Below are 12,854 nucleotides of genomic sequence, written 5' to 3'. Positions count from 1 at the left end.
GTATATTTTGTTTGATGAACATATACTCCTTCTTTACTTTGGTTGATTTGAATTCCCAGAAAGAATTTCAATTCTCCCATCATACTCATTTCAAATTCATCCTGCATTAACTTAGAAAATTCTTTGCAAAGAGATGCATTAGTAGAACCAAATATTATATCATCAACATATATTTGCACAATCAAAATATCTTTCTTAAGAGTCCTTCTGAAGAGTGTTGTGTCAACTTGTCCTCTTTCAAAATCATTTTTAATTAAGAAATTACTTAGTCTATCATACCAAGCTCTGGGAGCTTGTTTCAAGCCATATAGTGATTTCTTAAGTTTATAAACATGGTCAGGATGCTTAAGATCCTCAAACCCAGGAGGTTGTTTAACATACACTTCTTCTTCAATGACTCCATTAAGAAAGGCACTTTTGACATCCATTTGATATAATATTATGCCATGATTAATTGCGTAGGATAGAAGTAACCTGATTGCTTCCAATCTTGCAACTGGAGCAAATGTTTCAGTGTAATCAATGCCTTCTTGTTGACTGTAGCCTTGAGCAACAAGTCTGGCTTTGTTTCTGGTTACTTCTCCTTGTTCATTCAGCTTGTTTCTGAATACCCATTTTGTTCCAATAATGTTCTTCTGAAAAGGTTTGGGTACCAGATCCCACACGTCATTCCTTTGGAATTGATTTAGCTCTTCTTGCATAGCTAATATCCATCCATCATCTGAGAGAGCTTCTTCAACAGTTTTAGGCTCAATTATTGAAAGCAGTCCTATTAAAGACTCTTCTTGTCTAAAATGTGATCTTGTTCTTCTAGGACTATCTTTGCTTCCAATGATTAACTCCTCAGGATGTGAAGATTTGTGCTTGAATTTAGGTTGAATAACCTGCTGAGTGTTATCTTGAAAGTCCTCAGAAGCAATTTCATTCTGTGCTTTTGGGCTAGGTTCTGCTTCTGAATTAGACTCAGCTTCTGGAGTGATTTCAGCTTCTGGACAAGATTCAACTTCTGTATACTTTTCAGAATCAGAAGGTTGATCAGATTCTGATGCATCTTCAGAATCAGTTGTACCTGCATTACTTTCACTTTGCTCTGAAGTTTTACTTCCAGGCTCTCTATCATCAAATTTTACATGCATAGATTCTTCAACACATTGTGTTTCTGAATTATACACTCTGTATGGCTTTGACCTTTCAGAGTAACCTAAAAAGATTCCTCTTTGAGCCTTGGCATCAAATTTCTTCAGATAGTCTTTAGTGTTTAAGATGTAACAAGTACATCCAAACTGATGAAAGTAAGAGATATTTGGTCTTCTTCCTTTAAAGAGTTCATATGCTGTTTTCTCCAACATAGGTCTGATATAGATCCTATTTTGAATATAACATGAAGTATTGACTGCTTCTGCCCAAAAATGTTTAGCTAAGTTGTTTTCATGGATCATGGTTCTGGCCATTTCTTGTAAGGTTCTGTTCTTTCTTTCTACAACCCCATTTTGTTGTGGAGTTCTAGGAGAAGAAAACTCATGGAGAATCCCATGTTTTTCACAAAAAAGTTCAAATGGCTCATTTTCAAATTCTCCACCATGATCACTTCTGACTTTCAAAATTTTCAATTCTTTTTCAGATTGTATTTGAGTGCAGAAGCTGCTAAACACTTCACATGCATAGTCTTTACTTTTAATGAATTTTACCCAAGTCCATCTGCTGTAATCATCAACAATGACTAATCCGTATTTACTTCCATATAAAGATGCAGTGTTAACTGGACCAAAAAGATCAATATGGAGTAATTCTAAGGGTCTGGAGGTTGATACAATGTCTTTAGATTTGAAAGAACTTTTCACAATTTTCCCTTTCTGACATGCACCACAAAGTGCATCTGAATGATAATCAATGTTAGGCAATCCTTTGACCAGTTGTAACTTGCTAATTTTAGAAATTAATCTCCAATTAGCATGTCCCAACCTTTTATGCCATACCCATTTTTTATCATTCACTGACAGAAGGCAAACTACCTTCTGATCAGCCAGATCAGAGAAATTTATTTTATAAACATTCTCAACTCTCTTTCCCTTGAATGTAATGGATTTGTCATCCTTGTTGACTAGTGTGCAGTTGGTCTTACTGAACGTTACATCATACCCATTGTCACAAAATTGACTAATGCTCAATAGGTTATGCTTCAGACCATCTACTAGCCACACATTATTAATTGAGATGGAGGAATTACCAATAGTACCTGTACCAATGATCTTTCCAGTTTGGTTGCCACCAAACTTCACTTCTCCTCCATCTTTCATTGTAAGGGTAAGGAACAAAGCTTTCTCTCCAGTCATGTGCCTTGAACATCCGCTGTCTAGGTACCATGACCTTTGTTTCTCTCTTGCCCTTAAGCACACCTGCATTTTTGGCCAATTCAGATTTAGGTACCCATATCTTCATGGGTCCTTTTGGGTTAGTTTTGGAGGTTTTACTTTTCCTCCCTTGTACCTTAGGGTGAATGCTGAGTGGCTTCTGATCATTCAATACTTTAGGTTTGACACCTTTTGGTATTGTTTTCTCAGAAGCAGTAGCTGCTTTGTTCTTCTGATCCTTTTGTTTTGGAATTTTAGATTCTGGTTTAATCAGATTCTGATGAACAGGTTCTGATCTTTTCAGAATTTTAATCTTTTGACTCTTAGGATCAGATTTTGTCATTACCTTGATCTTAAGATTCTCTGGCTTTGATGTGATCTTAGCCTGTGAACCTGAAGCTTCAGGTTTTGACTGAACAGCAGTTATAGCATTTGTACCTTCAGGCACAAAGGTGGATTTCAATCCATCCTTGATACAATCACAGTAGCTCTTGAGACTGTATTCTTTGGATTTCTCCTCAGAATATCCAATCCCTTTGCCTTTGTTCTTGTATGTGCTGTAGATCATAGAAGCAACTTTGCTTCTGTCTATTCCAGCCATAATAAAATCATCCAAGGCAATCTCATGTTTATTGCCTGAACCTTTATCACATTTTTCTTGTAGCTTCTGACAAAGACTCTTGAGTCTATCTTCATATGTTGTTGATATGAGGTTAAACCCTTTGAGTTCTTCTTCAGAAGCTTTCAGTTCCAATAGAGTTGATTTTTGTTGTTTCATCAAATCAACATATTTTTCTTTTAAATCTGTCAACTCATTGGTTCTGTGTTCAAACAGTGATAAAAGTTCTTTTAGAGAATCAACAAGTTCTTGTCTAGGGATTTTGGAATATACCTCATTTTCATCTTCTGAATCTGATTCAGCTTCTGATACTGCTTCTGATGATACTGTTGCCACTAACCCAACGGCTGCCTTAGCATCATCATCAGCTTCTTCTTTATCAGAACCAGATTCACTATCCAAATCTTCCCAGGTCGCCATCAAGCTCTTTTTGATTTGCTTTCTGAATTTACTGGAGTTGAAGCTTGATTTCTTGGATTTGCCTTTAAACTTCTCCTTCTGAAGATCAGGGCAATCAGCAATGAAATGACCAGGCTTCTTACAATTGAAGCATCCCTTCTGATCTTCTTTCTTGAAGTTCTTGTAGCTACCTCTCTTGCTCAAAAATTTCTTCTGCTTCCTTGCCAGATACTCAAGCTTGTTGGACAGCATAGCCATCTTTACAGATTGATCTTCATCAGAATCTCCATCAGGTGATTCTTCTTCAGATTCACTGGCTTTGTAGGCTTTGGAAGACTTTGAGGTCTTTCCTTTAGATGGTAAAGCAATGGATTTACTCTTCTTAGAGGTTTCATGCTCATTTAAACTCATTTCATGCACTTTGAGTGAGCTAACAAGATCTTCAACACTTAAAGTATTTAGATCCTTAGCTTCCTCAATAGCAGTTACTTTGGGTCTCCATCTTGAAGGTAAGCTTCTCAAAATCTTACTAACATGATCAGAAGCAACATAGCTTTTCTTCAGTATCTGCAATCCAGAAACTAAAGTTTGAAATCTTGAGTACATTTCTTCTATACTCTCATCATCCTTCATTCTGAAAAGTTCATACTGATGAACTAGCATCAAAGCTTTAGCCTCTTTTACTTTCTTGCTGCCTTCAAAGTTTGCACAAAGAGAAGCAAACATAGCTTTCGCAGTAGATTTGTCACTCATTTTCATGTATTCGGTGCGAGGTATAGAAGCCACAATGATTCCTCTTATCTTGTGGTGTTTCTTATAAAGCTTCTTCTGAGCAGGAGTATGTATTCTTCTGTCTATAGCAGCTCCTTCTTCATCCAAATCCAGATCATCAACTCCATCTTCCAGTATATCCCATAGCTCTTCATCCAATCCCATGATAAAGCTGTACATATTAGTTTTCCACCATGAAAACTCTTCTGGATCTCCATTAAACTTTGGAGCTTTTCCAGAGTCTGTTTTCTTGTCAGCAGTATCATAGTCATGCTTGACACTTGTGTATTTTGGAGTAACTGATTCCTCATCTCCAGACATGTTTTTCTAATAGATCTTGAACTGTAACACGGTTAAGTGCTGTGATAACAGAGCAAGCTCTGATACCAATTGAAGGTGAAAAACACAAGAAGGGGGGGGTTGAATTGTGTTTTCTTTTTCTCTTAATAAAAAGGATTCTTCTTCTGATAAAACTTCAGAAGCAGTTTGATTGCTTCTGATGAAATGATCAGAGTCAGATTGCAGCGGAAAAGAACAGAGCAGAGAAAAGAAAGACAAAGACACAGGCAGTTATCCTGGTTCCTTCCACAACACGGAAGTAGTCCAGTCCCCCTTGCACTTCCAAGGAGATTTCACTATAATCACAAGATTACAACTGCTCAATACTTTCAAAGTATGAGACTTCACAAAACAATGCTCAAGCACACACGCAAGAGTCTTCCAATGCTCAAGCACTAAGCAAGAGACTTCTAATGCTCAAGCACGCAGGCAAGAGACTTCTAATCAAACAAAAATACAGAGAATTGAGTTTGAATTGAACACTTGATATACAATCAGTGGTGTTCACAATACAATACAGAAAAGACTCTAGACTTTGAATTTCTAAGATGTATCAAATCAGTGCAGAAATTCAGTGTGCTTTGTAGAATCAAATTGACAGAGTTTTGGCGCTTTTGAACTTATGTATCTCTATCTTGAATCTTCAAGTCTTCACTCCTTTATATAGAGGCGTGAAAGAGACGTTGAGATAATCAGCACGTCTAAAGAGTCGTTTGAAATCCTTTGATTATCCACCAGTGATCTTTTGCCTGATTTGGGTGTAGTCCTTTGAAGGATAAACTTCAAATTCATTCCCATCTTGAGTTGTACAAATTCTGCAGGCATGGCTGTTGTTTTGTCTTGTAGCGTAGACAGAAAACAGAGTAGTGGAGGTAGTGGTTGTACACTTGTACTTTGTCAACTCTATTAATGAGAGACAAGTGCTCAGTGCTATCCATATATCCGTTGATACCTCCCTTTCAATTCTTCGTTCTTCTTTGATAAGACTGAATTGAGAATCAGCAACTTTGAATCTTCAGTTTGATTAAAGGATCAAATGTAGCTTCTGGTGAAAATATTGCTTCTGATGAAAACTTTTGCTTCTGATGACTTTCTGCTTCTGATGACTTTCTGCTTCTGATGACGTCATCTCTTCAGGAGCAGTTTAGCTTCAGGAGCAGCTTTCTGCTTCTGATGACGTCATCTCTTCAGGAGCAGTTTAGCTTCAGGAGCAGTTTTCTTCAGATGCTCAGAATTTCTTTTTCTTTCCATTGTTCTTCCAAGACCTATTGAAATAACTTGAGTAGCCTTTGGTCCTGTACACTTGAACAATTATTAGTAATAACCAATTGACAATTTTTAATACCTTGTTATCATCAAAACTTAATAAGGTTCATTGTGAAACACATTTTGTTCCAACAAAATCATCCACCAACACAATTTGAGTTAACCAAAATGAGAAAGATTTTGTATTATGAATAAAAAATTAACCTCTCAAAACCCTCTTCTTCCAATGTCTTCTATTTTTCCCACTTGCACATTCATTTCCTTCAAAACCCTCATCTCCACTCCCCTTCAAACTCTCAAACAAAACCTAAGGGAATACACTCATCAATTAAAATTATAAAATAGAAAGAACACTTCATAACAATAAGGATAATATTGGATATTATAAAAAAACTTATAAAATAATTGCTTTTGGTGTTACATTTTTTCTTTCCAAATTTACCAATCACTTAATTATTTTTTTTTTTACCAATATTTATCTTTCTTTACCAATAAAAAAAAACAATTTTGAATAATAGAAATTTAATTTTATGTATTTAATTCTTCTTTTTCTCTTTAATTATTTCTTTCAATCACCAATATATACATAAAGGAATTAATTAATTTTAACATAGAAAAAATAACTATTTTTAATCTATTTTAGTATTTTCTTTTCTAAAATTACATTTTTAAAGAAATTTGGTCATTTTTCCCAATTTTAAAAGTCAATCCACATTCAATAAATATATTTTATTTACAATGTTTCCAACAAAATTTAAAGAATCTATCTAAGTTCAAAAAATATTCCTTCCCCCTGAAGTTGATGAACATGTGGTAGATCCATGGATGATCAGAGGAAGACATCGTTACTCAAGAGTCAAGTCAACTATTATTACAAGACAAAACACAAAGTACAAAAAATACAAAACAATAATTATACAACTCATCTACCTTCTATTTGAGTATAACCACTCCTTTTTTTATTCATCCCTCAACTATTTTAAAATACACAAACAAAATAGGACGCGTTAGCTTCAATCATTCTTTCTCTTTCAATACTCGCTTCGTTCTTAAATCAACGATTGTTATGCTGTCCACGTTATAATTATAATTATAAGCAAAAATAAATACATTCTATCACCGTCATATAGTTGTACTAGCCGGGACTGAGTCAACAATTACGCTTAAGGGACCATATTCAAAGTATACTTTACTAATGAAAAAAATAAATTTTTGAATGCACAGACAAGCAATTTAATTAGAAATTATAATCTTTCAAAAAAAAAATTAGAAATTATAATATATGTTCAAAGTAAAAGTATACTAAAAATTATCAAAAAAAAAGGCTTAATTGCACTTTTGGACCCATATCTTTTCAAAAGTTGCGGTTATGGACCCCTAATTAATTTAAATACAAAACAACCCCCTATGTTTTGATTCTTTGGCAGTTTTGGACCCCCAGTCCATTGTTGACTCGGTCAACGCTGACGTGGCATCCTAAGTGAGGTGCCACGTGTGGTTTTTTTTTTTTTTTTTGCCTTGGGGGTCCAAAACTGCCAAAAAATCAAAACATAGGGGGCTGTTTTGTATTTAAATTAGTTAGGGATCCATAACCGCAACTTTTGAAAAGATAGGGGTCAAAAAGTGCAATTAAGCCAAAAAAAAATTAAGAATATAAGAATGATAAGTATGAAAAGACTAAAGTGATTTTTAAATAGCATAGAAAGAAAATATGAAACAAATAAAATGCAAACGTGAGAGAATGAATTCTCTGTGAAATCGCCCGAGAATGCGCAAAAAAAATGATTGACAGTGAAGATAACTAATTTTAATCAGATTAACTAAAACCAGTTGACCTATCCAACGCACCATTCAGAAGGATTATTAACGAGTTAACTATCAAATTAGTCCCTAACTATGTTGTGCCCTATCAAATACGTCCTTGAGATTATGAGTATTCTCAAATACATCCTTGAGATTATGAGTATTTTAAAAAGGTTCTTGACACGATTCAACTGTCGAGTTGGTCCTTATATTTAGCAACTTACTATATATCAATTAATCCCATATATTTTAACAATTTACAATTAGTTTGGTCATTAACAATTAATTCTTCCCTTTTGTAAAAAAAAAAAAAAAAAAAACAATTAACTCTTCCCTGAACACAAAGGGGAGGAATCTACGCTTCTTGAAGATGAGGTGCAGGAGCTTCATGAGTTGTCAGTTAGTTTGCATTCTTTGTCACGGGTTCAAACAAGTATTAATTGGTAGAAGGCGAGGATGACTGGCTTCAGAAAGGTGATGCTAACTCAAAATTCTTCATAGCATTCTATGAGTGCATGTTATTAAGGACTGAAATAAAGACACAAATGTCTACTATGGATATAGATCAGTTTGCAAAGTAAAGTGGTTGGAAGCTGGTGATAAGTTTAACTTTTCTTTCGACAAAATACTTTATGAAAATCAACATGGCTTTTTGTTTATATGCCTTAATCAGATCACAAGGAGAAGCCACTAATTAGTCTTATGAAACATTTGAAATAAATTAAATTGTCGCAACTAAAAGTTTCTTACAAGTCAATTCTATAACGTTGAATAAGAGGCAACTTTGAATCTATTTCTTTAGAATTTTTGCGGCTAGTGGCAGGGGCGGTTTTACCACCTCGCGAGTATGGGCACATACCCGGGTTCAACCTATATTTTCTTTGTATCACTACAAGAAATTTACAAGAAATTTGACTTTTAGTGACTGATGGGATAAAACCGCAAGTGCACGGTCTTACCGAAGTAGTAAAATATGAGTATCGTTCCGACAGGGAGTTACGAATTCAATTAACTTTAGATAATGATTGGACTAAAGGTTTATAAGGTAGAAAAGTTTGGGATTTTAATTAAGAGCAAATAATAAAATAAAAGATAAAAGCCTTGGGGTTATTGGTTCATCCTAACGACAAGTCCTTCTCAAACCAAACTATTAAACTTATAACTTTATGTTAGACCTAATTTCTCAAGACAGTTTCTCTTTTGTTCCTCTAGCAACCAAGCCTATTTCGCTGACTTGATTACTATTAGATTTTGGTTCCTCTAACAACCAAGCCTATTTCGCTGACTTGATTGTTATTAGTTCCCTTGAAGATCGAAACTATATGTCTCAAAGATTGCAAAGCCTATTTCGCTGACTTTGCAATCCTTGTCTAAATTCACTTGTTCGAATATCAAAGCTCCACTTTCGTTTTATGAATTGATATTTGAGATGATGGATAAACAATTATCAAACCCTCCACTTTCGTTTCCACAGTTTGATAATGGTTGATCCATGTTAAAGCGGTGAATTTAGATAAGGAATTAGGGTTACATAAGATTAAGGTTTAAAGCTTGGTTTGATTAGGATTATGTCATTAGACTTATCCAACAATCCCAAGACAAGAGAAGTCTACTCACTGACGTTCATCGTAGACAAGGAGAAGAAGAGAGAAAGCATAAAAGTAAATAACAATAAAGTAAATGAACTTTTATTAGAAAACAATTGTCACATATTGCATTCCAAGAAAAGATGAATATTTGTGATGGCTAGCTACTCTATTTATAGTACACAATTGACTTAAAATCTAAGCAAGTATATTCCAAGAATATTCCACGGTAGATTGTGCGCCAAAATAGAATAGCTTAGAGCCCAAGCAAAAGCAGCAAAAGGTCTTCTGGAGGGTGGCCCGGCCGTGCCAAGGCTAGCACGGGCCGTGCCAGGCTTCTGACTTGTGGGAGACATATTTTGTCTCCCAATCTTCATATTTTCGTGTCCAATCTGCTCCAAATCCCTTTCTTTTGCTCCAAGACTCAATCCATCCAATATTCTTCCCTGAAATATAATAAATTGCAATTTAAAGTAAACTATCCTAAAAAGGAAATAATACTAATATAAAATTATATAAAATCTAAATAAAACTAAACTAAAAAGCATATTAAAATAGTATATAAATGACTCATCAAACTCCCCCACACTTGAATCTTTGCTTGTCCTCAAGCAAAAGGCATAAACATAGTAGCACCAACAGTTATATCAAATGACAATTCAATTAAAGCACATGTCTCCTCAAGGGCTTAAATCCCAAGTGTACACTAATCACAAACTCAAGTGTTTCTTGTAATTTTTATTCAACCCAACGATCAAGTTTCAAGTGAGTGTGTGTGTGAAGTCCAACCCTTTTCTTGCTCCTGTATAAGATAGGCATTATGAGGAAACATGGTCTAATCCTAGCACTAAACCAACCAAGAAAGATTCCTTCTATAATTCATATAAGAGAGATGGGAGTATTTGAGAATCTTTGTTCTTTGCCATTTGCACATTTTAAGTTCTTTATTTAAGGAACAACATCTTCACGTAGGAGGTCGGAGGGCCTACCCCTTCCCCAATCTAGATTCAATGGTATCCCTTAAAACATCATCTTCACGTAGGAAGTCGGAGGGCCTACCCCCTTCCCCAATCTAGATTCAATGATGCGTTTTAAAGTTTTTCCTCAAGATAACAATCATCTTCACGTAGGAAGTCGGAGGGCCTACCTCCTTCCCCAATCTAGATTCAATGATGAGATCTTGGAATTTATTTGGCTTTTTGGCTTTTCATGAACTCCCTTATACTGACTTATACTACTGGCATTTTGAGAATCTTTAAAGGTTAATGCACCACTAAGATTAAAACGCGTTTCCTTAAAATACCTATTCATACATTTACTCAAGGGAAGCAACTTTGTGTTTTTCTCATTGGAGAATTTTATTCACTTTAAAACAAGATGTGGGTATATCAAGAAGACTTAAAACACAAGAGTTTGCTTTCATGTACAATAATCAACAAAATAAGAGGAGACAATGAAAATTTTTGTGTCATGATATTTTCAATAAAAATTAGCTACTTAACCATGCCTTTTACAATAAAACAAAACAAAAGAATAAAGTTCAAGGGAGTTTGGAAACACTACGACTAAAGACACTTTATTAGGCTCCCCCCACACTTAGGAGAAGCATTGTCCTCAATGATTCAAGATAAAAGAAAAGTAGAAGAGAAGGAGAGGTAGAAGAGTGAGATAGAGATTAAAGAGATGAGGTGAAAAAAGAGGAAGAGGAAAGCTCACATTTTTATTGAGGTCCATAGGGAGGGCCTTGGAGGTTGAAGTGTTGCATCATGTTCCGAAGCATTTGGTTATTTTCTTCGGATATGCGGTTGCCCCGTAGGACATCATTTCTTAGCCCGGATAATTCAACACCTTGCCTTTGTTGCTCGGTGCTTATCCTTTGTACCTCGGTTTGCATCCATGCCCATCTTTCATTGTTGTCGTTATGGTCATGGGGCTCCTCTTCATGGTGCATGTGTGCACCTTCTTCGTCACCTTGATTATGCTCTTCATGTACCTGTAATCCATCACCAACATACAACAAATTTTCCTCCACCTCGGGGTTAGTCCGAGATGGGTTAGGAAGTAGAAATAAAAGTGGTATGCGAAGTTGAAGTGCATAAGTCATGGGTGGGTGAATCTTAATGAAGTTCATAGCAACAAGGGTTTCAATATTAAGTCTATTGTTGCCCTCAATTGGATTTATCCCATCTTCCTCACCCGCTCCAAACTTCCTAGCGATGAAGGTAATGATACCACCGACTACTATCTCAGCTCTATTATCAGGTCTAGCTCCTATGGAGGAAAGGTAATCAAGTAGGTAGAAACAAGTATTAACGGGATTGTTACTAAGCATTGCCCAAAGCATAAAAAGTTCATCCGTCCTAGTTGTTCCTACCTCTTTTCTACCCCAAATGGTACAAGCCATGACTCTCTGGAGGTATCTAAGTACTGGGTTGTGAATGTTACTAGCCTTATTGTTGCGGGGATTATATTGCCTTAACCCGGTAATGCGTTTCCAAAAGAGAGCGGGGTCATAGTTTTCCGACTTTAAATTTGGATTCCAAGAGTCATGGATGAACCCCGCATTTGCAAAGTCCATCTCTAAACAGAAATTTTCAAGAGACATCTCATAATCCATATTCAAAAGTCGGAAAGAGACTCTATGATCGGGGTTGTCAAAATTCACCTTATCCTTCGTAAATTCAATAGAACTTAAGAATTCATAAGTGAAATTTTCGAAACCTTTCATAGGTCTAAGCATATCAACCCATCCTAAATTTCCTAGTAATTTAAACACATTATCCCTTAGTCCTAGCACACTCAAAGTATAAGGATCTGGATATCGACAAGGATGCAAAGGTTTAGAGAGAAGAATTTTATACCTGTCCCTTTGCTTGGTGTCCTTGAAGATTATGCCATGATTCTTGGCTTGCGTTTTCTTCTTTGATTGTGGTCCTCCGGAAGAGCTTGCTCCACCTTTCCTAGATGCCATTATCCTTAACCTTGGTGGACCTTTTGTGTTTTGGGTGAAGGTTGGGTGATGGGGTTGGGGTTTGAGTAAGTGTTAGGAGTTGGGTTGGGTGAATTGGTGAAGAATTTGTGGGTTTTGTAGTTGGTTGAATGGGGGCTACGAATTTGATGTTTTTTTTTTTTTGGTAGGGATGGAAGAAAGTTGTTTTTGATGGAAGGGTTATGATTGAAATGTGGATTGTGGTTGATGGGGTGAAGAAATTTTGAGAATTGGTGAGGTTTTGAGGGAGGTATGGAGTTTGTAAGGTTTTTTGGTTATGGAGGTTTTAGATAAAAATGGGAGGATGAGGGATGTGAGTGGTTGAGAATGGGGGATGAAGAAGATGAAAAGTTAGATAAAACTGAACCTGGGATCGGGCACGGCCGTGCCAAACTTAGCACGGGCCGTGCCAACTTTCTGGATTGTGGGTCAGTTTTTGGGTAGCAAGGTCTGGCACGGCCGTGCCAGTGTTAGCACGGGCCGTGCCAAGGTTCTGGACATGGGGCCTCAAAATTTTCTCGTTTTCTTGAATCACCTTCGGACAATCCCCCGCAGCGGCGCCAAAAACTTGATGGGATAAAACCGCAAGTGCACGGTCTTACCGAAGTAGTAAAATATGAGTATCGTTCCGACAGGGAGTTACGAATTCAATTAACTTTAGATAATGATTGGACTAAAGGTTTATAAGGTAGAAAAGTTTGGGATTTTAATTAAGAGCAAATAATAAAATA

The sequence above is a fragment of the Medicago truncatula genome, chromosome 5 (assembly GCF_003473485.1).
Source record: "Medicago truncatula cultivar Jemalong A17 chromosome 5, MtrunA17r5.0-ANR, whole genome shotgun sequence".
Taxonomy (NCBI): domain Eukaryota; kingdom Viridiplantae; phylum Streptophyta; class Magnoliopsida; order Fabales; family Fabaceae; genus Medicago; species Medicago truncatula.
The sequence above is the reverse complement of the archived record's forward strand: the minus strand, read 5'-3'. Positions refer to the sequence as shown.